We start from the raw sequence: 23,083 nt of genomic DNA, 5'->3' as shown, positions 1-23,083 counted from the left end.
CTCCTCCATCTCTATCACTTCAACCACCACCGCAGCCAAACCCTTAGTTTGAGCAAATGGGATTTGGAGAAAAGGATCTCCAATCGCCACCGCAGAAAGAAGGATCCCAATAACTAACCAACGAACTTTACCTAGCACTACTGCAAGCCAGCCTGAAAAAGAGATTTAATCCAGCATCCGAGGAAAACATTCAGTCATCAATAACGCAAGACGATTCATCCGATAATCCAGAGGTTGAATCTAGAAGACTGGAGGCAAAGTCCAAATGCCGGAAGAAGAGTAGAAGGTAACGAACCTAGCAGAAATCAAGAGGAAACCTGAATTGGAGGCAAAGGAGAAATTGATAATGCAAAGAAAGCTAGAGGCAAAGGAGAAAAGAAAATGCAATGAGAAAGAAATGAAGAAGGCATAAAAAAAGGAGAAAAAGGGAAATTGAGGAGAGACGTCAACAGGTTGAAGTTGAGTTAGCATCCAACCTGGCGAGGCTCGAAGAGGTTAGTGTCTTGTTGGCCAAAGAATAGAGATTGGCCGAGGCTTATGACAAAGTCATCCAACAGCAACAAGAAGAAGATGAAGCTACCACATTTATCTCATGCCCATCACAACCTCTACAACTTATGGAACACAACAGACTCCAACCACCATTGCCACCTCATCGCAACCCACTCAAGAGACTAATATCAACGTATATATCACTAGCTTCTATGAAACCTACAAAATGACACCGATTCTACGATGTTCCAACATATGTCAAAAATATTAATACATATATACTCCCCCGACAACCATGTCAAGTACACACCAAACAACTACATAAAATATCCAACAACAAAACTAAACATGTAATACACAAAAGTATAAATCCAATACCATGGAATTCGCTTATCAATCCAGGTACAAATAGATCCATGGACAAACATGCTCATTCTTCCAAGAAACTACGGGGAGGCACTCATGGGCTGCAAATAAACTGCAATGAGATACGAAGTTATATAAGAATTCAGTTTCCAAATGAATTATCACTACAAGAAAATAATATTTTTGTAATGAAAAATGTTCATCTCTAAAATCACTTTGTCAGTTACTAATGACAATAGGGATGAGATTTATTAAATTTCATCCATAAATTTCTCGTAGCTAATGTCACCCGTCCCTAATTTTCGTTATAAATATGTTATTTTTTTGTAGTGTATATTAGAGATCCCAAAAAGATATAACATAAAGGAAACTTATGTACTTTCTTGTACGTCCACTTGATGGGATCAACGTGGATTACTTTAGGGAAAGTCCATGATCCAACATTTTTCAGTAGAATAAGTGGAGTATTCGGGTCTATAACAGCAGTGGTAAATACCTTTCATATGATGAGCTTGCAACCTATATACATATCATAAAATTTGTACTTTTGAAGAAAATAATCAACAATATCACAGAATAATTAACGAATAAAAATGCAAAATTAGTGGAGTAGTCATAGCCTCAATCATTGGTAACAGATAACCAGTGGCGGATGTAGCGAGCCAACGAACAAAACCCTATGAGCAGACATCATACTTCAAATTTTAGCGTTTAGCCCCCCCGAATTCTGGGGCTTTTTTTTAAAAAAAAAGGCCTAAGTCAAACTCACATTTAAAATTCTAGCCCCCAAAGAAGTTTTCAAAATTACTATATTTATATATTGTACTCCCTCCGTCCCAAACACCCTGCAATATTTTCTTTTTGGTATGTTCCAAACACCCTACAACATTTCTAAAATAGAAAATAATTAATTATACTTAATCTCTACCCCATACTTTATCCCCTCACATCATCCAAATAAAAAAATAAAATATATTTCTCTCTCAATCACATCACCTAATTTCTAAATTATCATACTTAATACTACCCACCTAAAAATCCGTGCCAAAAGCAAATATTGCACCTTATTTAGGACGGAGGGAGTAGTAGTTTTCAAAACTCTTAAACTTTTAAGTTTAGAAGTTTTTAAAACTTTTAAATTATTAAATATAGTATTTTTAAAAACTACTACAAATATTTTTATTAAAAATAAAAACAAATATCATTCAAGCCCTAAATCTCCCTCGACGGTTTCTTCTACAATTCTTTAGGGTTTTCTTCTGCGATTTTCTTTCTGCGATTCTCTACCACTGCCGTTGGTGCCGCTCCTCAATGGTAATTGATTTTCAAAATTTTCTTCCCTTCGTTCTATTTTGTTTGATTGTTGGTTTGGAAAATACATTGGTGAGTTTGGTTGGCGGAGATATTAACGTAGAAATTAATAAAATTATTATTGTAATTTTTGTGTTTTGTTCCCTTCATCATATGCAATGGCCCATTTGCTCTTGTCAATTCTGTTAAGCCAATCATAAGCTGCTTGATTTAGAAGTTGAATGGCCGCCATTGTTTCATTAAACTCCAATGGATCAATGGATGCCCCTGCCCTCCAACATATATCCTTCAGTCTTACATCTTTAACGTATTGGTTGAAGTTAGAACATACATATTTTAGGCAAAATCGATGTCGGCCACGAATTTCTCTTTGTCACAATATATTCCCTACCAACCACACGAATTGAATAATCCTTAACGGTCATTTGCATATGTTTTTTATCTTTGAATACCATCTCAGAAATAAGAGCACCGTTAATTTTTGTGTAAACATCTCATCTACGATTAAGAGTGCCATATGTATCTTATTGAAACTCCTCATCGGGAAACTTCTAAAAATATTCGATCGATTGATATTCATTTTGACTACCTGAATGTAGAATTGTACCTGTCTTAGGAGATCCCGATGGCCCTGACTCTTTCCATAATGCAATAGCATCCACAACCCCTTTTTTCACAGTTTCCATATATCTCCATTTCATCATTTGAGCATGAAATTGATTCTGATTCACTAGATTTATCTTCTCCAACTCCTTGACAATCTGCATCTAATACATGTATATCATCGTCTGTTTGCTCAAGCTTTGTGTTGGGATTCACATATGTTGTCTCTACAACCGCACTTGTTTCATTCAGTTGAAATTCAACAAACAACTCCAAACATTGATAACTATTTTCTGGATTTAAGAAATGCTGCATATTGAAGCCATTCATAGTAATAAGCCTCATTCCCTGATTATGTTGTCCATTCGTCTAATTATAAGACATTTTCAAAATCAGAGAATATTGCATCCGACTTTTTCCAGTCAAATTGTTAATCAAACTTTCTAAATCTTCAAATGTACTATCTCGCCGAACAACGGTCATACACTGTGGATCACAATCATATTCTATTGTATCCGACTTTCGTATAATGTTACCATCCCGATATAGCAGAATATCAATATTGCTCTGGCCACTACTCGTCATCTGTTTTTGTAAAAAAATATATATTAAATAAATACTAATAAGAATAAAATTAATATATTATAAAAATAAGCCATATATTTCATCCGCCTCATTGAAATGTTGCCATTTTCCATTTTTGTCCGTCCCAAAACAAGGTTACCATTTCCTAATTTAGTAATTGTACTACCTACCTAATATAATAAATACCCTTCCAACTTACACTATATTACACAAATATCATTACTTTTAGATTACACAATACTAATAGGGGTATTTTCATCCTTTTTCACTAGAATTCATTATAATACTAATATTCAAAAATCTACGTGCAAAAAACAAACGCCACCCTTGTTTCGGGACGGAGGGAGTATAAAAATATTAAGATAAGAAATAGACATAAATACATTATGCATTTAAATAATATATATAAACCTTACAAATAATACAAATAAACACCTAAGATGTTATAAAATTACAAACAAAAACATAATCACTAAACAATTAAGTTATTAAAAATAATGCAAAAATAAATATCATATAAAAATAAATTTGTAATCCAACAATAAATACAATGCAAGACAGAATATTGCCTACGAACAATATAAAACAAAATATTATATGAAAACTATAAAATAATTTAGTCAAACAAATAATACCTGAAATAGACCTTTTTAGCAAAATTTTTGCTTCAGGAATTAACATGAACGAACTTAGCATACAGAAAGTTTGGAATGCAAAAAAATCGTGGGAGGGGGAGAAAATTGAGATTAAAAGTATAGAAGTTCTTAAAACTCCTATAATAAAAATATATAAGAGTTTTTATACTACTTTTTCATAAAAAAAATAAAATAAAATAAAATTTCAAACCTCTTACATTACCAATTAGTTTTGAGAACTCCTATAATTTCCTTATACTAATTGCGGCTCCAGAGACGGTACAAGGTAGTTGACAGACAAAATAAGAATTCTTGAGATATATCATTTTAGATATAAAAAGTTTTGAAAACTATTATAATATATAAATATAATAGTTTTGAAAACTATTTTGGGGTTTAAAATTTTAAATACCACTTTGACTTAGTCCATTTTTTTTAAAAAGTCCCGATTCTGCCTCGCAGAACCCCGAACCGACATTGATAATTGCAGAGTTTTAATCACAGAGAAAGAACCGGTTTGCGGACGAATTGCGGATTGAAGAAGGTAAAATGGGCCAAGAGTGAATAAATTAGGATTTATTAATATATTGTGGGTTTAAATTTTTTTGGGCCTGTAATAATATTTTAATTTGGCCCAATTGATAATTGAATTGAATAAAACTTATAATAAAAGGTAAAATTAAGGCAAAGGATGGCGATTCTTCTCTCGACTCCGGGTTAGTATCTGTGTCTGTCTTGCCTGCTCCTCGCTGCCGTTTTTCGCCCGCCTTCGCTGCCGGCACTGAGCTCGTCATCGCCACTCGCCCGTCGCCGGCCATTGCTGCGCAGCCTGCTCTTGTTTTCATTGGAGTGGATTTGGGGCCGATTGACTGACTGCGATTGGGTATGTATATATCAGTATATTCAAGTTTTCATTTTTTTTTTATTTTTAATTTTTAATTGCTATTATATTTATCTTGTTCCGTCGTACATGGATTTTTGTTTTTATTTTAGAATTTATAAATGTATTTTAAATTAATTTAATCAGGTATTTATTTGTTCTGTAGTGATTGAAATAGTTTGTTTTTATAAGTATACTAAAGTTTTCTCTTGTATTTTGTTTGTATATAAAAAAATTTGTTTGTCATTTGTTTTTTTGGTAAATTTCTATATTTTCTAATATATATTCAGCTTTTTTTAAAAAATCTATTTTAATTATTCTATTTTTTAATTTTTAGATTAAAATTTTTATACTAACCATTTTTTTTTTTTTTTAGTCTTCTGCCCTTCCGATCTAATAGTTTTGGCATCGTGACTGCAGAAAACCGATGGTAACAAGTTTCTCGACCAGATAATTCAAAAAAATTAGTTAATGGCTTAATGCTTATAAAGGAATAAAAATCACAATCTTTTAGGTAACATTATGCTTTTATAAACTATCTAATTTAAAAAACTATACAAAGAGTTATCAATATGTAGATTCCCTTTATTCAATCATACAAAGCCTACTTAGATCACTTGTCACACATGGTTAGCCTAGTGTGACTATATTTTGATTCATAAACAAAGGGTGCGGTCCTGAATATTTGGTTTGATTTTGATTTGAATTTGATTTTTTTTTTTTTTTGTAAAAATTTATATTTGATTTTATTTAAATTTAAAGAGTTTTGATATATAATGATTTGATAGGTAATGATTGACTTGATATGAATTTATAATTTAATAAAAAATAATTTAAATTAAATAAAAAATAAAAATATTGATGTATTAAATAATAATAATATAATTACAAAAAATAAATATGAATAAAAAAGTAGTACTATAATATTATTATTTAGTACTCCCTCCGTTCGTCCTATGTAATATGGGTATATTACCGTTTACACGGAAATTTAGGTAAAGTATAATTAGTAAATAATTAAAAAGTGTATTAGTAAAAATAATTATTATTTTGTAAAAATAATTATAGACTAAGATAACTAAATAGTTTAATTAAAATTAAGAAAATTATAAAATTTAAAATTTAAAATGCGAAAGTATATAATTATATTTTCAAAATAGAAAAGACAAAGTGGAACGGACGAAAATAGGAAATATGGCAAATTATGTGGGACGGAGGGAGTATATTATTAGTAATTATTTATTAATATTAGTATTATTAATTTTCATAAATATATGATATTTTTAATTATATATTATTATAAAATATTTATTTTACTTCCAATTTGTGCCCTACAACATGCACGATTACAACGCCGGCGTAAGTTCTTCCCTCTTCCTCTCGCTATCTCTCTCTTTTGCTCTGTTTTTTTGTTTTTTTTGTTTTTTTTCCTCCTTTTTCTTCTTCTTCTGCGTCTCCATCCAATTTCCTGCGCCACCGCCCGGTGAAGTATGCCGTTCAATAACGACATCTTGCCGCCGACCTTTGGTTCCCAGTCGACGAGCAAGATTCCCCTGCTCTATCGGTAAGCTTGAGAAAGGAGGTTTTGTGTTGGTGTAGAGGCGAAAATTGTGGAATTGGAATGGAACGAGATTAACTAAGGAATGAAAGCAAGAGTCAAATGCCACTTACCCTCCGCCCTGTGACGTTGGTGAGTAGATTTCGGGAGGTTTTGTTTGGTAAGTGAAATAGGAAAGGGAAAAAGGGGAAAAAAAAAAGAAAAGAAGCCTACAAATTAGGTGTCAGACGTTGTCCCTATGGGAGTGGCTTCGCGCCCAAAGGACCGTCTACAGTAAATTTACAGGGAAGTTTGGAAAACATAAGCCAAAGGAACACAAGATGTTTTGAGAATTTTAAATTGCTTAGACTGTGATATATGATTTATGTTTTTGCATGTGGCCATTTAAAGTTGTTTCTATACTCAAAGAGAATTTTTTGATTTAGGTTTTAGTAGCTATTGAGACAAATAATCATGGGGAGAAAGGGAGGAAAGTACAAGAAGACGGAAGGAAATAATAGTCTTGTGAAGAACAAGTCTACCCAATTTGGCGCGGATGGTGACATGATGAATGACGAAATTGATGCCTGTATGTGTATATTTACTTTGAAGTATACATCCTTTATGAAATTATAAAGTTCTAATCTCGTTTTCTGCATTCCCTGTCCATTTCTAATCCATTATCATGTCCAATTCTGAGTCAATTTCCTTATAGTTCACAAGAATAGAGATGTTGTTCCCCTGAACATGAATGAAGGCATGGAAGACTCTGATGATGATAATGAACAGCCAGTGCTTGACTTCGAGGTTGTATTACCTTCTATATTCTTTGCCCCATTTTCTCTGTTGAGTGTAGACATAGATTATTTCTCTAAATCATTTGACGGCAGCAATTCATTCATTTGAGTTGTTGTACCCTATAGTTTAATTATCTCTGGAAACTGAGGTTTTTTTTTTCCCCCTCAGTGTATCTGTTTTGGGAACTATATTAGAGAAGAAAATGCCAAATAAAGAGAAATTCCTATTTAATCTTAAAATTCATTTTTAAGTGGGAACCCTGGTTATGAACAAGCATGGATTAGTTTTATTCTTCTTATCATTTTTATCTGATGAAATACTAGTTGATGTTTTGTTTCTTTCCATTCTTGGGTTTCCTGTTGCCTAGGATGATAAAGATGAAGATGACGATGTGGATGATGAAGATGAGGGCATTGACGATGATGAGCCACCAAAGGGCCTGGCTGCCAAAAGTATGAGAAACGTATGTTACTTTTTGAATATTCTCTGATACTTTCTATTGTTAAGAGTTTAGGAAATGTTAATTTAACATTGTATATTGCTTTATCAAGTTTCATTTCTTTGTCATTCCATTTTTCTTGTTATCATGTTCTTGTAGGAGGAAGATAGATTTATGGCTGAAAAGTAAGCGGATTGAATTTTCTAGTTTGGATTGGATAGTAAAATGATATTGCTCCTTATCTTTACATTAACTTGGACTGCAATGCATAAGAGGTGCACTATATGGGGCTACAACAATGTAGAGGTGTTAAGTTTATAAGTTTTAGTTCATTTTCATGATGATAATAGGTTTAAATGACTCTTTAACAGCTGGGTGGGGATGCTTATCATTTAATGTAATGTATTTTCATATGTGATTCTACTTATTAAAGGCCTTGTAGCAGGAATATCCTTAGACTTACAGCGCACTTTCTTGGTTTCTCATCCAACTGAACTATGTTTGATGTAGTTACAAGGACACAAAAGTATCTGCAAGCCAAATTTGGTGGGCCCGAGGATGAAATGCTTGACGATGCTGAAGAAGAGGAGCAAGAAAGGGTTGTTTGGGGCAGAAAAAAAGATATGTATGGTGCTGATGTCGATTATGAGGTAAGGTTTTGGAGAATAATGCATTTTCAAGGCCAAGTGGCCTTTTTGTATAAGGCACGACCTAAATTGCATATACTTTAATCTCGGTGGAGTATATTTATTTGATGAAATAGTACTGTCATTTCCTATAAGCACTTAAGTGAATTTGGAAGGTGTTCAATGCTTCAATATGTGCAACACCCTACCAATTATTGAAGGCCATGGGTTACTCGTATGAGGTAAAGGGAATATTGTTAAGTATTGAGCTCACAGAAACTATTCAATTACCATTAGACCAAGGTTTATTTTGCATAATCTTCAAACCATAGGTACCTGAAGCTAGGCTTGTAGCTTTGGTCAAGAACAAAATAGCTTATGATTTTAATACCTAGCTTTTTGTTGCATGGAGACCAAATAGATTACTCTGTAAAATTGCTCATTCATTTTCAGTATCAGTTATTGCATCATCTTGCTATTTTTGTACCTTCTTATATATATGTATATATGACAGAACTTTTCTCAAGCATTTTCATACTTTTACACAGTTAATTCTGATTTTATATATATATATATATAAATTGTTGGAGAACTGAACATAATGGCAATACCGTTCTATTGGATTTACTATATAATTGATGGTACTGATGTTGCCCTTAACAAACTTATCTAACCACTTAGCCGAGGCTTCAAATGCATTTTGATTTTTTTTTGTTTGGATTTCAAATTTATTATTGGACTTGCTTTAAAATATATTATTTATTCTGATGTAAGCCACAATCTAGCGATGATGAGGACGCAGCTGAGGAGGAGGCAGAGGTGTTGAAATTGCAAAGTGAAAAAGCAAAAGTTTTATCCATGGAAGACTTTGGTCTTGACGATAACAGTCAAGACGAGGCTGATCAGGAACCCACAATTGAGGTTAAATATATATTCTATAAAGTGACTCATCTTATCAAAAATAGTGCTTTCATAATGGAGATTCTTGGAATTTGAAAAGACATGTCTCTAATTGCTCTTCTTAACATTTCTTATGGCATAATACAGGAACTTTTGGATCGTGGAAAGCTCACATCAAAAGTATCATTTGAAAAGGGAAATAAAGACGAAGATGCAATGGCATATGAGAGGGTTGAGAAAGATTTAAATGCTTTAACTAAAGAAGAGCAAATGGATGTGGTTTACAGGTCAGTTTCCCTTTTATTATCTTGATATTCATTTCATTGTTTGTTGCATCATTTATGTGAATTAAGAGAGATCTAACTTATATTTGTGTGAGGCATGTGCTGCAATGCTGGACCTTTTTTAGTGCACTTTTGGCATACTCCTTGATCCAAGCACACATCATGACACTGCCCACCTTTTATTTTATTTTATTTTTTGATACTGATAATTTTTCATCTAATAATCATCGTTTTTTAATAGTGTAGCAAAGTATAGAAATCTTGACTGTAAACCATCTTTTTTTTTTTTTTTTTTTAATCTTTGTAAAGTTTATTTGTTTTCTTCCTAAGGTTTCCTTATATTCCCCATTCTTGTTTTCATTGCTAGGCAAGTATCTATTTTTTCTTCCCTTTCTATTTTTTTCTTGCCTTATAAGAAATTCATTGTCCATTTTTTTTTCCTATATTAGATAAATATCTTTAGGATAATAATGAAAATTATACCACTAGCTAGTATGCATTTACTGTATTTGATACAGAGTCGTGTTGTGCCATGCCATGCAACAGGGGGAACATTAGCACCCATATATCTGACTTAAGTTGCTATTTGAAACTGTATATTTCGATGAGCTTTTGTGTGAGTTATTATCATTTTGTTCACTTGTTTTTTTACTAAGAATTGTGAAAAGAGATGTGATTTTTATAATGTAAATAATGATGTGGATTCATATGAACTTCTGACAAATATGTTGAGTAAGAAGACATTTCCAAACCCAAACTTGTATTTCTCATAAATGTATGGGTTCTATTATGCACTGGATTTGGACTGGTATAATTTGGTTGCACAAATAATTTTACACTCAATTATGAACAGGTATAACATTGAGACACCATTGTTTGAAAATTTTCTGTGCAGGTATTATTTTGTTGAGTTAACACTTCTTTTCTGTCTAACTTGATATTTACTACCTTTTACTTTTTATTGTTTGTTATATTAAACTGAAAATGGCATAAATGTGGTTAGTATCTGATAATTGGCGTGTGGCTGTGTGATGGCATCTTGTTTTAGTTTGCGATGATTATTATTTTTCTTTTGATTTATACATCTTCCTGCCTCCATCAATTTTCTTTACTGCTTCTCAACAGTTGTATCGTGGTTTTATGTACAGTTCTGCTCCGGAATTAATTGGCCTTTTGTGGGAGCTGAGTGATGCACTTGAGCAACTTGAAAACAAGGTTAACCCATTTGTGGATAAGGTAGTTTTCCATAAGTTTATATAATGCGTTCTTTGCTTCTTGCTTTTGTAATGTAACAGATTAAGTAACAACTATTTCATTAATAACATCTACTTCAAGATAATTTAGAATTATTAATATTGTGTTTTGTTTTCTAAGTTTATTTGATCATTATCTGTCTGTTTCTAAAATTGATGTATCTGCCTTTCTTCAAGTTTGTTGTTGCACAGTGCGATTGATATTATTGGCCCTTTCTACTTTATCGATTACAAATGGTGATGATTCCTTATTGGGCATATTTTTTCAAGATTTTTAATTGAATAAACAAGTCAGCCATATTAAATGTTTGTCACCAACTCACCATGCAACTAAGTTAGAATTTTGTTGTGTAGTTCCCCACCTCTGGGTAAAGTACTAATAGCTGTCATAGTTGATCTTTTTTACTTTTTGTTGTGCCTTGAAGTTGAATTGTATACTAAGAAGCAATTTCTTCAGGGGGTACTTTTATTTGACAGATATTGTGACCTAACACACATTTGAAACAAGCTCAAGTATTTGGATATCTTATTTTGCAAACAGAAAAAGAAAATCCAATTGCTGCATAGGTGTATGTTTGGTTGGGTTGGGTTGCCATCTCTTTTATAAAGTGAAAGTGTTGCATTAACTTTCATTTACATTGCCAGTTAAACAATATTTGCTGAAACCTCAGTTACCCCAATTGACTGTGATTAAGAATTAGCAGTATGTTAGTTATAACCTCAATGTTCCGTATCCATTTGACTTATGGATTGAGAAAATTATATGCTTATTAGTTCATTGAATCTTGTTTTGTTAACCATCCTTGTGGAATACATTCTAATAATAGCTATCACTTTCTCTAAAGGTTAGGGAAAAAAAAGATGCGAAGGGAGGGATGCACTATATGGAGGTAAAGCAACTTCTGTTGGAATCCTTGTGCCAGGCCATAACCTTCTATCTTCTTCTTAAGTCTGAAGGGCAGCCAGTACGTGATCATCCAGTTGTTTCACGACTAGTGGAGATAAAGAGCCTACTGGATAAGGTTATTGTTTTAATTTCATTGTGTTGTGTTGTTTTACAACTGCAATATTACAGAACATAGCAATCAAACCTTTTGTCTTCTCACTGTCTTTTCATTCTTCTTCTATGATTCTTTTATTCAGACTTATATGCCCTCATGATGAAGATTTTCCCAAAATGTTATTTTAGACATTAGTAGGATATGCAACTTATTGTTTCATCATGGGATTTGTTGTTTGCTTGTAGTTAGATACCATGAATTTCAATTGCCAATGACTTGTTAGTTGCCAGGGTTTGCTGGAAATAGCAGTTAATGTCTGGGATGTGGAAAAGTTGAAACTGGACAGCTTAGGTCTTTCTATATCAGTCTTTTCATTAACAACATTCATTCTTGAAGATCTGATCTTTTGCCATTGACAGTAAGATTCCATCAAAAATCTTTGACAACTGTTTCCTGTTCTTTTGTGGTGTAGGTGAAAGAAATGGACAAGAATCTTCCTATCCACCTGGAAGATATTTTGAAACAGGATGTGGATAATGTTGCTGATAGTAACTTAGTTGAAGAGACTGCTAGAATTGGGCCCATGTCCTTGACCAATGATCATTTATTCTTCACAGCCTCTTCTGAAAAACAGCCCGCTCTTGAGGTACTAGCACATTGCTTTTGTTTTTTGTGTTATTATAACCTCATCTTAAAATATTGTATGCATATTCATTAGTCCTCCAAAGCGGCTGAGCTGAATACGATAAAGGATTCAAGTATCGAATTGAAGCACAAGAATGAAGTACGTTTGAATTCCCACCTTTTCCCCCCTATGTGTGCCCCTGTTCCTGTTGTTTCCTTTCCTCTAGCAGTGTCATGTTTAAAGACTTACTTTGATTGGTTACATTATTTTATGGCAGGATAAACAAATAGGATCACAGAGCAAGGAAATGTTAAAAATAAGAGAATCCCTAGAGGAGAAACTGCAGCTGAAGGGTGTTTTTAGTTCATTTGTAAGAAAGACTGCTAAATCTAGAGACCAACAAATTGCAAACAGGTGTCTATTACCTATACAATTGTCATATTCTCAGATATTTTGTGTACATGTCATCATCAAATGCTTCTCTTAAATCTAAATTGCATTCCCAGACAACATGAGACATTCGATGATTTTGTTGATGAGCCCATGGAAATAGATACAAAATCGTCACATTCAAGCAAAATTTCCCAGCAACGGGCTCTTCAAACAAAGAAACGCAAGGTATTGTGCTTCAAAAGAACTTTACTTTGTAAGATATGGTTTTGTTTAATTTGATCTTCAAAGCAACTCAATAATCATATATGGTAAGGCCATATTCAATTTATTTTCTGTTTGTGATATGCTTTTCATCTCAACTTGATATATGCTACGCCTGTCGGTGTATTAAAAATATTGGATGATTGTGGTCATTTTAGCAAATAAAAGCCGAACAACAGAATATGGATGATGTTGAACTTATGAAACTAACAGCAATTTACATGTAATGATGCACCTTCCCAGTATCTCTGATTCCCTTATGTTTAAGTAATTGTTTGCACGCCTAAAGTTTTTGGGTCATCTAGTTCTAGGAAGTGAATCTTACCAGCTGTCTTATATAATATTTGCTGTCTTACATAATATGTGAAGGTTATATCGGGTGATGATGATATACCGAAACGAGATGATATTTGAGAAAGGCGGAGAAAGCATGAGCTGCGAGTTTTGGCAAGAGCTGGGATTGGATCTGCTGGGGATGAGGGAAATGATGAGAGTGCTGACCTCTCCAGCGATGGGGCTGGTGACGTCAATGATGGAAATGAGGATGATGATGATTCTGATCTGGAATTCTACAAACAAGTGGAGCAACAGCATGCCGCAAAGCTCACTGCAAAATCTAACAAGTATTCAAGGTATATACAAATGGAATGTTAAACACTTGGCTTGCTAAACACTGACCGCACATTCATGTTGTGTAGTGTGTATGAAAGTTGTTCACTTATAATTATTTTTTGCATCAACTATTCTTTACTTGCCCTTAGTAGTCCTTTCTATTTGAAGTATAAATCATGCGCTCACCCATATGTTTGTTAATTTGAACAGAACTCCGGAAGTTCCATCATTGCCAGAAACAGTTGATGGGAAGCGGCTGATCACACATCAGGTATGGTCATGTTTGGAAGAGGATATATATATATATATGTATGTATATATTACCTGTGCGATCTACTTATCCTTGTCTTCGGTTGTAAATTTGTCCAGATTGAGAAGAATAGGGGCTTAACTCGCGCCCGCAAGAAGCTGACCAAGAATCCTAGGAAGAAATACAAGGTACCATCTCCCTGCCCCTGTATAGATGCATTTGTGTGCATGTATGTACGTATGTATGTATGCATGTATCTAGGATATGGTTCAGAACCTCATTGCTGCCAAATTCCTATATAACATGAACTGAACTCTCTCTCTCTCACACACTCAGTTGAAGCACAAGAAAGCAGAAGTGCGCAGGAAAGGACAGGATCGCGAGGTACGGAAGCCCGCAGGTCCTTACGGGGGAGAAACAACGGGCATCAACACAAGAATAAGCCGCAGCATCAGATTCAACAGCTAGCCCAGGTGGCTGCCTGGTTTGTTTCCATGACACCACACCACACCACCTATCTATCGACCTATTTATATTTAACCAGTTCATGCGAAGCAGGCTTATTTCGAGTGATGTGCTTTGGTCGTTGGTTTCTAGAGTGTATTTTGAGGGGGGAGGCATACAACTGAATATTATTATTAATTACAACCATTTTGATTTGTAGTGTCTAATTATAGGCAATTTTGGGACACATTGGAAGAGGAGTTTGTTGTTTAATCAACTTTGGATTATACAAGTACACTATTATTTAGGAAAAAAAAGATTATTTCATTCATCTCGTCTGCTTGATTTCTAAATGCTTTTGATCGTCATTTTCTAGCATCACTCAATTGTTGTTTAATGGCTTCGTTCACTTCACTTCACTCTTGGAAAAGCAATTCAAAATTGTCGGTGAGTCATACTGAAAATTGTAGTATATCGTCAATGAATACTATGGAATGGAGATAATTGCAGTGATATGGCTTATTTATTAAATGTAATATTTTGCGAAAAAAATAAATAAATGAAATATTGAAAATAAAATAAAATTTAGTAGAAAAATACATGTCGTTTTGTTCCTTTGACTATATTTTTAAACTTTTCTATTCTTCCTCATATCTTTATAAAAATAAGCTTTATATATATAATTATTATACTAAATCATAATTTAAATAAATAAAATTTTAAAAATTAAAAAAATCCCTGTATAAACATATCGAAATTTCACTTATTAAGTTGAAGTCTGCTTGCTCACCCTCACAAGTGGTAAGAGGGATTTTAAGAAAATAATTTCAACTCCGTGGGTCGGGTCATGAGTTGATGGGTTAGCCCAGCTTAACTTTTAAATCTAGCCCCAAATCCAATTTCATTCACTCCTAATCCTAATTGTTCGTTTTGTTTTCACAAGCTCTCTCTTTCTCGCCGCTCCATCGGCTTCTCTCCTTTCTCTCTCTCGTTGTCTTCTTCGTCGGATAGCTTTTGTAAGTTCAATCCTTTTTGTTATCAGTTTCAACGTTAGTGCTGCTATGTACCTCATGTTATCTATTTTTTCATTATATGGATATATAATATTAGTTAACGTTTCTTAGTATGTTTTTTTATGTTATTTTAACATTAAATTCATCGGCAATTTCCAAGTGTTTTCTGTTGTGTCTATTCATTTGGTTTTGGAAGCTATAACCGAACTGGTTACTTGATTGCCAACAGCTGCTTACTTAGAGTAGGAACTATTATTTTACTGAAGCTTCAAGCCTTTTGATTTGCTATTCAGCTTACCTTCGTCATGGATGTATTTATTTTTGAGTGCTGGCTGTTTTTTCATTTCAGTTTCAATTAAAGTTTTTGTCTTGCTAAGTGATTATACTTCAATTTCGTGTGCAATGTGGAATATATCTTGTTGCTTCTTTGCCTAAACAAATCTTTGAAGTGTTTATAATTATTTCAATTTCAATTACAATTACAATCAAAACCTGAAAGAGACCTTGTTGCTGTTTTCAGTGCGTTTTGCTGCTTTATCCAAACTTTTTGTATTGTTTATATATATATATATATTTTTTATGTGCTTGTTGTACTTGAATTAGGTTGTATTCTAACCTTTAATTGCTTGTTATCTTGACTTCTGATTAACATCCAATTGTTATCTTGTTGAGTATTGTATTTATATAAGCATTTTCTGTTTTATGTGCAGGTTGGAAAAGAATATATATATATATATGGCATATAGTGATTGAAATCAAAATATTAGTATAGACATGTCATATATTATTAGTATATAGTTGAAAATTTTTCTTTTATAAAAGATGGGGTTTGCATATGTAGGTTGGCTCAGGACCAATAGCTTGTCACAATAGTCATATATATTTATTGTTGACTTATTATCTAATAATCATATATATTTATTGTTGACTTATTATCTAATAGTCATATATATATAACTATGTAAGTAATTAAATAGATTGCTACAATATAAAAATAATTAAAATAATAATTTAGTAAATAATTAAATAACATTTTAAATTTAAAAATAAATTATAGAAATATTGATGTATTAAATAATAAGATAATTTAAATTAAATAGGATTAATAAATTTAGTAAATAATTAAATAATATTTTAAATTTAAAAATAAATTATAAAAATATTGATGTATTAAATAATAAGATAATTTAAATTAAATATGATTATATAATAAAAAATTGTAAAATTTAAAATATAATTAAAAAATAATATAGCATTGTTCATTTTCAATATAATTGTTCATTAATAATTCTTCATTTATATTACTATTATTGTTATTTTTATAAAAATTTGATAATATATATAAAAAATTAATTAGAAATATATAATTCTTTATTTATATTAATTATTAATAATTCTTTGTCTAAATATCGTATGGTTTAGTATTTTTATTATTTGATTTAATTTAATAAAGGGATTGAGTTTAAAAATCAGCATTAGTTGAGAGATCAATACAAATATATGATTTGATTTGATTTGATTATGTCGGTTAGAAATAAGGGCATGTTTGGCTTGGTTTGATTTGGTTTGTGTGTATTTATTTGTTAAATATGAGTGTTATTCGGAATGTAAAGATCGATTCTGCCTTGGACGCGTGAGAAACACGTACAAGTTAGCTCCAGAGGGGGTTTTTTTAAAACGGATCAGCTCTCAACTAACTTTTCTCTATCATTTTCTATACAGAGAGAAGAGAAGAGATTCCATACAAAGATGAAAAAAAAAATATATGCACACACATAATTTGGGGGAGAGAGACTGATATAAAAATATACCCACATTAATAGAAGTTTTTCGTAATTTCTTTTTATAGATAATTGACAACAAGAATTTTGAGCAAAGATTGATATCAAATGTCGGTTTGGAAAATTTGAAGGAGAGAATTTTTATTTCTTTCAATACTTTATAATGTAGTTTTTTTTTTATTATATTAGAAAAAATAAATTGTGTTATGCTTTATGAATAAATTAATCAAATTTTATTTAATATTTTGTTTTTATTTGTTTATATAGTATAAGGATTTTTCCCTTGTCTAATCAAATATAAAAATATTATTTTTCTTCTTCACTCTTCGTCCCTTTTTTTATATAGAGCAAACATAATATTACAATTTTAATATTTTCTTTCTTTCCTCTAGCTTTTTTTTTTTTTTTTTTTTTTTTTTTTTTTTTTTTTTTCCCTCCCATCCCTTTATTTAAACCAAACATGCCACAAACATCCCTTGGAATAAAATTGGAATCCAAATTGACTTTTCTGGAACAATGTTAAAAAAATTAAGAAATTGATATATATATATATATATATTAAAAAATGAATAAATGTAATTCGACTTCATTTTAGAAGGCTTCGGCGGACCTTTTGAAGAAAAAAGTGATCCGCAAAAGCGGTGTTTTCGAGCGCGGAATCTGACAACCACTTCGTGCCCGTCGACTTCGAGGTATCTTCTTTCTGCTTTCTTCTTTTACTTCCCTCTTCTCTTCTTCTCTCCATTTTGTTTTTTCTTTCTCTTCCTTATATGTGAAATCACGTTACTTCGTCTTCCAGGAAAGAATCCCTACTATCGAGGAACGAATTGCTTGCATTGAAGGGTCTATCTGATCTGTGTTCAGGTAAGAAGTTGGGGAGAAATTGCAATTAATCTATCTGTGTGTGGTAGAAAAGATTTCATATATGCGGTTTGTTGTTCAACAGCGGTTCTGCAATTGGAATTGGGAAGTGGTTTGCATTCCTGGTGTGGTTAGGGTTATTGATTTTGTGGGTAAAAGTTAGTTAGGGAGGGACATTCAGAACTAGTACGAATTCGCATGAAAACAAGGGAAGGGAAGAAATGAAAAAATAAAATAAAATAAAAATAAAAAATCGAGTGGGAGAGAATGGTTGGTTGGTTATTCAGAGTCAAGAGGACAGGTCGTTTGAGGGAAATTTGAGTGTTGTGTGACAATTCTCTCTTTAAAAGTGGGCCGTGGCCCAAGTTTGAGGGCTTTTTTTGATAGGTTAGTTTGGCCCACTCACCAACCACTTTTTTAGCCTAAGCCCAAATTTATATAACCAAAGCCTAATCCAATTACTTAAGGGTTTTGTTATATAGATAAATTTGAGGTTGAGCAGAACCGATTGGACGATAGCAGAGAGTGTGAGAAGAGAAGAGAAGAGAAGAGAAGAGAAGAGAGGGAGTGAACCGGGTGCTCCAGCCGACCTCCGACCTGCTTGCGCCGAATTATTATCTATTTTTTTAAATATATTTTTAAGACCCTAGTACCATTATTAGGCCATTGAACTATATATTAATCAAATTTATAAACTCTATATTATTATTATTATTATTATTATTATTATTTACTCAAACACCCTGCTCTATCGGTAAGCTTGAGAAAGGAGGTTTTGTGTTGGTGTAGAGGCGAAAATTGTGGAATTAGAATAGAACGAGATTAACTAAGGAAAAAAAAAGCAAGAGTCAAATGCCAGTTACCCTCCGCCCCGTGAAAAGAAGCCTACAAATTAGGTGTCAGACGTTGTCCCTATGGGAGTGGCTTCGCGCCCAAATGGCCGTCTACAATAAATCTACAGGGAAGTTTGGGAAACATAAGCCAAAGGAATACACAAATGTTTTGGGATTGGATTTTAAATTCACTATTTATTTTATTTTTTTATTTAAAAAAATCAAATTAAAAATATATTTTTTATTTTTTATATTATACTAAAAATTAATTTTACATTCAAAATATCACATTAACATATTTTTATATCACATTATACAACTATTCAAATTCAAAATTTTTACTATTCAAATTCCAACTCAAAATCCAAATCCCCAAACAAACACATTGGCAGCAAATATCTAAGACCCGGTAAAACAAACTATTTAGGTCCATTCACAATGTTCAGCAAAACACTAAGTCAAACATTATATCCAATTACATAATCAAGATTCAGATGCAGAAAAATTATATACATTGCAATTTGTGTTTCTGAAATTAAATAACACCTAAAACTCATCATTCAATTGACGCTAAAAAACAAGGACAAAAAAAAAAAAAAAAAAAAAAAAACATGAAAATTTGTAGCCATACATAACACCAAGGTCTTTTGTTTGTTTTAACAAACAACTCAAAAAGGATTTTCAATTTCTATTTTCATAAATAAATAAAATAATAATTAATAAATATATATATTAAAATTTTATTATTTTATATTTAACATTATTTTCAATAAAAAAAAATATTAATATATTTTTAATAAAAATATAGTACTCCCTCTATCCCAAATCAAATTGCCCTTTGGAGTTTTATATTAGATTAAAAAGTAATAGTATTTTTTTATTTAGTGGATGTGTGTATGAGTTTTTGACATTTTTGTCATTTGATTTTATGTACAAAACAATTGTATGTGTAATGATATATTTGTAATTTAAGTAAAAATTAAAGGTATTTTAGTTATTTAAGTAAAAATTAAGAGTATTTTAGTATTAGTGTAGAATTATTTTTTCTAAAATAAAAAATGAATACTTTGAATTGAGACAGATAAAATATTATTTTTCTTAAATCTAAAAATAATCAAAATAAATATTTTATAATATTTTCACAATTTCAATTAACTAATAACAAAATATTTTTAATTTTTAAATCTAAAAGAACACAATTGAATATTTTAAAAAATAAAATATAAATATCTTCGATTGTCATTTTACGTAAAAACTGTTAGACCGTTGTTTTACCAAATAATATAATATAAATAATTGATTGAATAAAAAATGAAACTAACTGATTGAATAGGTTAACAACTAATAAATAAGATAACTAACTAAAAACTATTATCTAATTTACTAACATACCATTAGTCTAATCTTACAATACAATTTCAAACCAGAAAAATGAATGTTCTAAATGTTAAGTTCATACTTTTCTTGTGGGACATTTTTTACCAATCTAAAGCTTCAATAGAAAATTCAAAAAACTAAGAATTTGTTATATAATAATAATATAATAATAAGTGTAATATATATATATATATGTACGGGTGTAGTTATATAAATATATATATAATGCTAAGTGTGTATAGGTGTATATATATTTATGTATATATGTATAATTATAGAGAGAGATGGAATTATTATAATTATATTATATTTTATATTAGAATGTATGTATATGAAGTATGGAGTTGTGCAGACAGAGAGCAGCTAATGCAGAGAGGGGAAAGGATTTGTGTGATTTCTTGTATATGATCATTCCAGCATTCAACGTCTATTTATAGGTGTTGAGACCTTGATAGGAAGGAAAAGAAAAAGCATACAAAAGTGTCACGCAGTCACTTCGTCTGTACTACGTACATATTACATAACACTCCCCATTGGATGCTTTTATACAAATAATGTGCCTCGTTAAAACTTTATTATGAAAAAACTCTGTGGGAAAAAATCATAGTGAAGGAAAAAGAGTACATCATTCTTGTATTAATGCGCTCCCCTTGTTTTGGACTTTATTTGATATCTTTCATCCTACGCATTCCAATTTCTTGCACCAGTTTGTTGAATGTTGCAGTAAGTAGCGCCTTCGTAAATAAATCTGCAAAATTTTCAGACGATCGAATTTGTTGCACATTAATTTAACCACTTTTTTGAAGATCATGAGTGAAAAAGAACTTCGGAGATATGTGCTTTGTCTGATCGCCTTTAATATACTCTCATTTTAATTGAGCTATACAAGCTGCATTATCTTCAAATAATATTGTAGGAGGTAATTTATCATCGGTAATCAAGCCACAATTTTTCTGAATATGGTGAGTCATGGACCTCAACCAAACGCATTCACGACTAGCTTCGTGAATCGCTAAAACCTCAGCATGGTTTGAAGAAGTAGCTATTATCGTCTGTTTAGCAGATCTCCAAGAGATCGCAGTTCCACCACATGTAAATAAATAGCCAGTTTGAGATTTTGCTTTGTGCGGATCAGACAAATAACCAACATCAGCATAACCAGTTAATTCATTTCGAGATTCACTTGAATTAAATAAACAGAGGTCATGAGTTCCCTGAAGATAACGAAAAATGTGCTTGATACCATTTCAATAGCGCTTTGTGGGGGATGCGCTAAATCTGGCCAGTAGATTTACTGAAAAAGATATATCTGGCCTGGTACAATTTGCAAGGTACATTAATGCGCCACTAGCGCTGAGATATGGTACCTCGGGGCCAAGTATTTCTTCATTTTCTTCTCTTGGCCTAAATGGATCTTTACTGGGATCAAGTGATCTAACCACCATTGGTGTACTCAGAGAGTGAGATTTATCCATATAAAATTGCTTTAATACCTTATGGGTATATGTGGATTGATGGATAAATATTCCATTGTTCGCATGATCCACTTGTAAACCCAGACAATATTTTGTCTTTCCAAAATCTTTGATCTCAAATTCTTTTTTTAAATATTCAACTGCAATTTGGATTTCTTCTGGAGTTTCAATTAAATTGAGATCATCAACATATATCGCAATTGATCCATTTTTCTTGATAAAGACGCATGGGCATATTGGATCATTAGTATAACCTTCTTTTATTAAGCAGTCACTGAGACGGTTATACCACATTCACCCTGATTGTTTAAGTCCATACAATGACTTTTTCAATTTGATGGAATATGATTCCATTGGGTTTAATTTGTATGCTTCGGGCATATTGAATCCCTCAGAAACTTTCATATAAATATCAGTATCCAATGAGCCATAAAGATATGCAGTAACTACGTCTAGAAGACAAATGTCGAGCTTTTTTCGCACTGCTAGGCTCACAAGGTATCTAAATGTTATTCCATCGACAACTGGAGAGTATGTTTCATCAAAATCTACTCCAGGTCTTTGTGAGAATCCCTGAGCTACAAGACGGGCTTTATATCTCACAATTTCATTATGCTCATTTCTTTTTCGTACAAACACCCATTTGTACCCAACTGGTTTTATACCATCTGGTGTTTGAACAATTGGTTCGAAGACCTCTCTTTTGTTTAATTAATCAAGCTCTGATTGAATCGCATGCTCCCATTTTGGCCAGTCATTTCTTTGCCGACATTCATGAACCGATTTTGACTCTGGATCCTCATTATCTTCCATTATATCAAGTGCTAAACTGTATGCGAAGACATTATCAATAATTGCCTCTTTACGGTTCCAACATTTTCTTGAAGTAACATAGTTAATTGAGTTTTCAATAATCTTATCATGTTCTTCAAGATCGTGCTCTTCTGGAGCAATTATTTCAGGGTTGACTTCCTCGTTAGATTGAAGTTTATCAATGTCATTCCTGATATTTTCATAATTATCATCATTAATTCCTCTTTTCTTTCGAGGATGTTTATCTTTGGAACCAAGTGGTCTACTACGCTTTAAGCGTGTCGCTGATTCATTAGCACTTGCAATTTGTCCATCAGGGACAATTATTTTAGCCGGAGCATTAGCAGCTTGGATATATGATCGAGTGACTTTGCTCGAGTCATTGAATGCATCCGGTAACTGATTTGAAATATTTTGCAAATGTATAATGCGCTGAACTTCTAGTTCATATTGCTTTGTACGAGGATCACAAAAATTCAAAGGGATTTTCCAATTAATATCCCTTTTCGGTTCGTTTTTGTCTCCCCCTAATGTCGGAAAATATGATTCGTCAAAATGACAATATGCAAATCTTGCAGTGAATAAATCACTCGTCATAGGCTCAAGATATTTTACAATTGATGGCGATTCATATC

The 23,083-nt window shown here is 32.0% G+C and overlaps 1 long non-coding RNA gene and 1 pseudogene across 1 annotated transcript; both read left to right on the top strand.

Annotated features, from left to right (window-relative positions):
• Window positions 1–6,212: 6,212 nt before the first annotated feature.
• Window positions 6,213–14,625, top strand: LOC127264957 (protein THALLO-like; annotated as a pseudogene).
• Window positions 14,626–17,496: 2,871 nt separating this feature from the next.
• LOC127264666 (uncharacterized) lies at window positions 17,497–18,661 on the top strand. The gene is made up of 3 exons (XR_007841838.1): window positions 17,497–17,781; window positions 17,889–17,953; window positions 18,036–18,661. It is a non-coding gene; the product is annotated as an uncharacterized LOC127264666 (long non-coding RNA).
• Window positions 18,662–23,083: the final 4,422 nt, after the last annotated feature.

The sequence above is a fragment of the Andrographis paniculata genome, unplaced genomic scaffold (genome assembly GCF_009805555.1).
Source record: "Andrographis paniculata isolate CXL003 unplaced genomic scaffold, ASM980555v1 Contig71END, whole genome shotgun sequence".
NCBI classification, from domain to species: Eukaryota; Viridiplantae; Streptophyta; class Magnoliopsida; order Lamiales; family Acanthaceae; genus Andrographis; species Andrographis paniculata.
The sequence above is the reverse complement of the archived record's forward strand: the minus strand, read 5'-3'. Positions and strand labels throughout refer to the sequence as shown.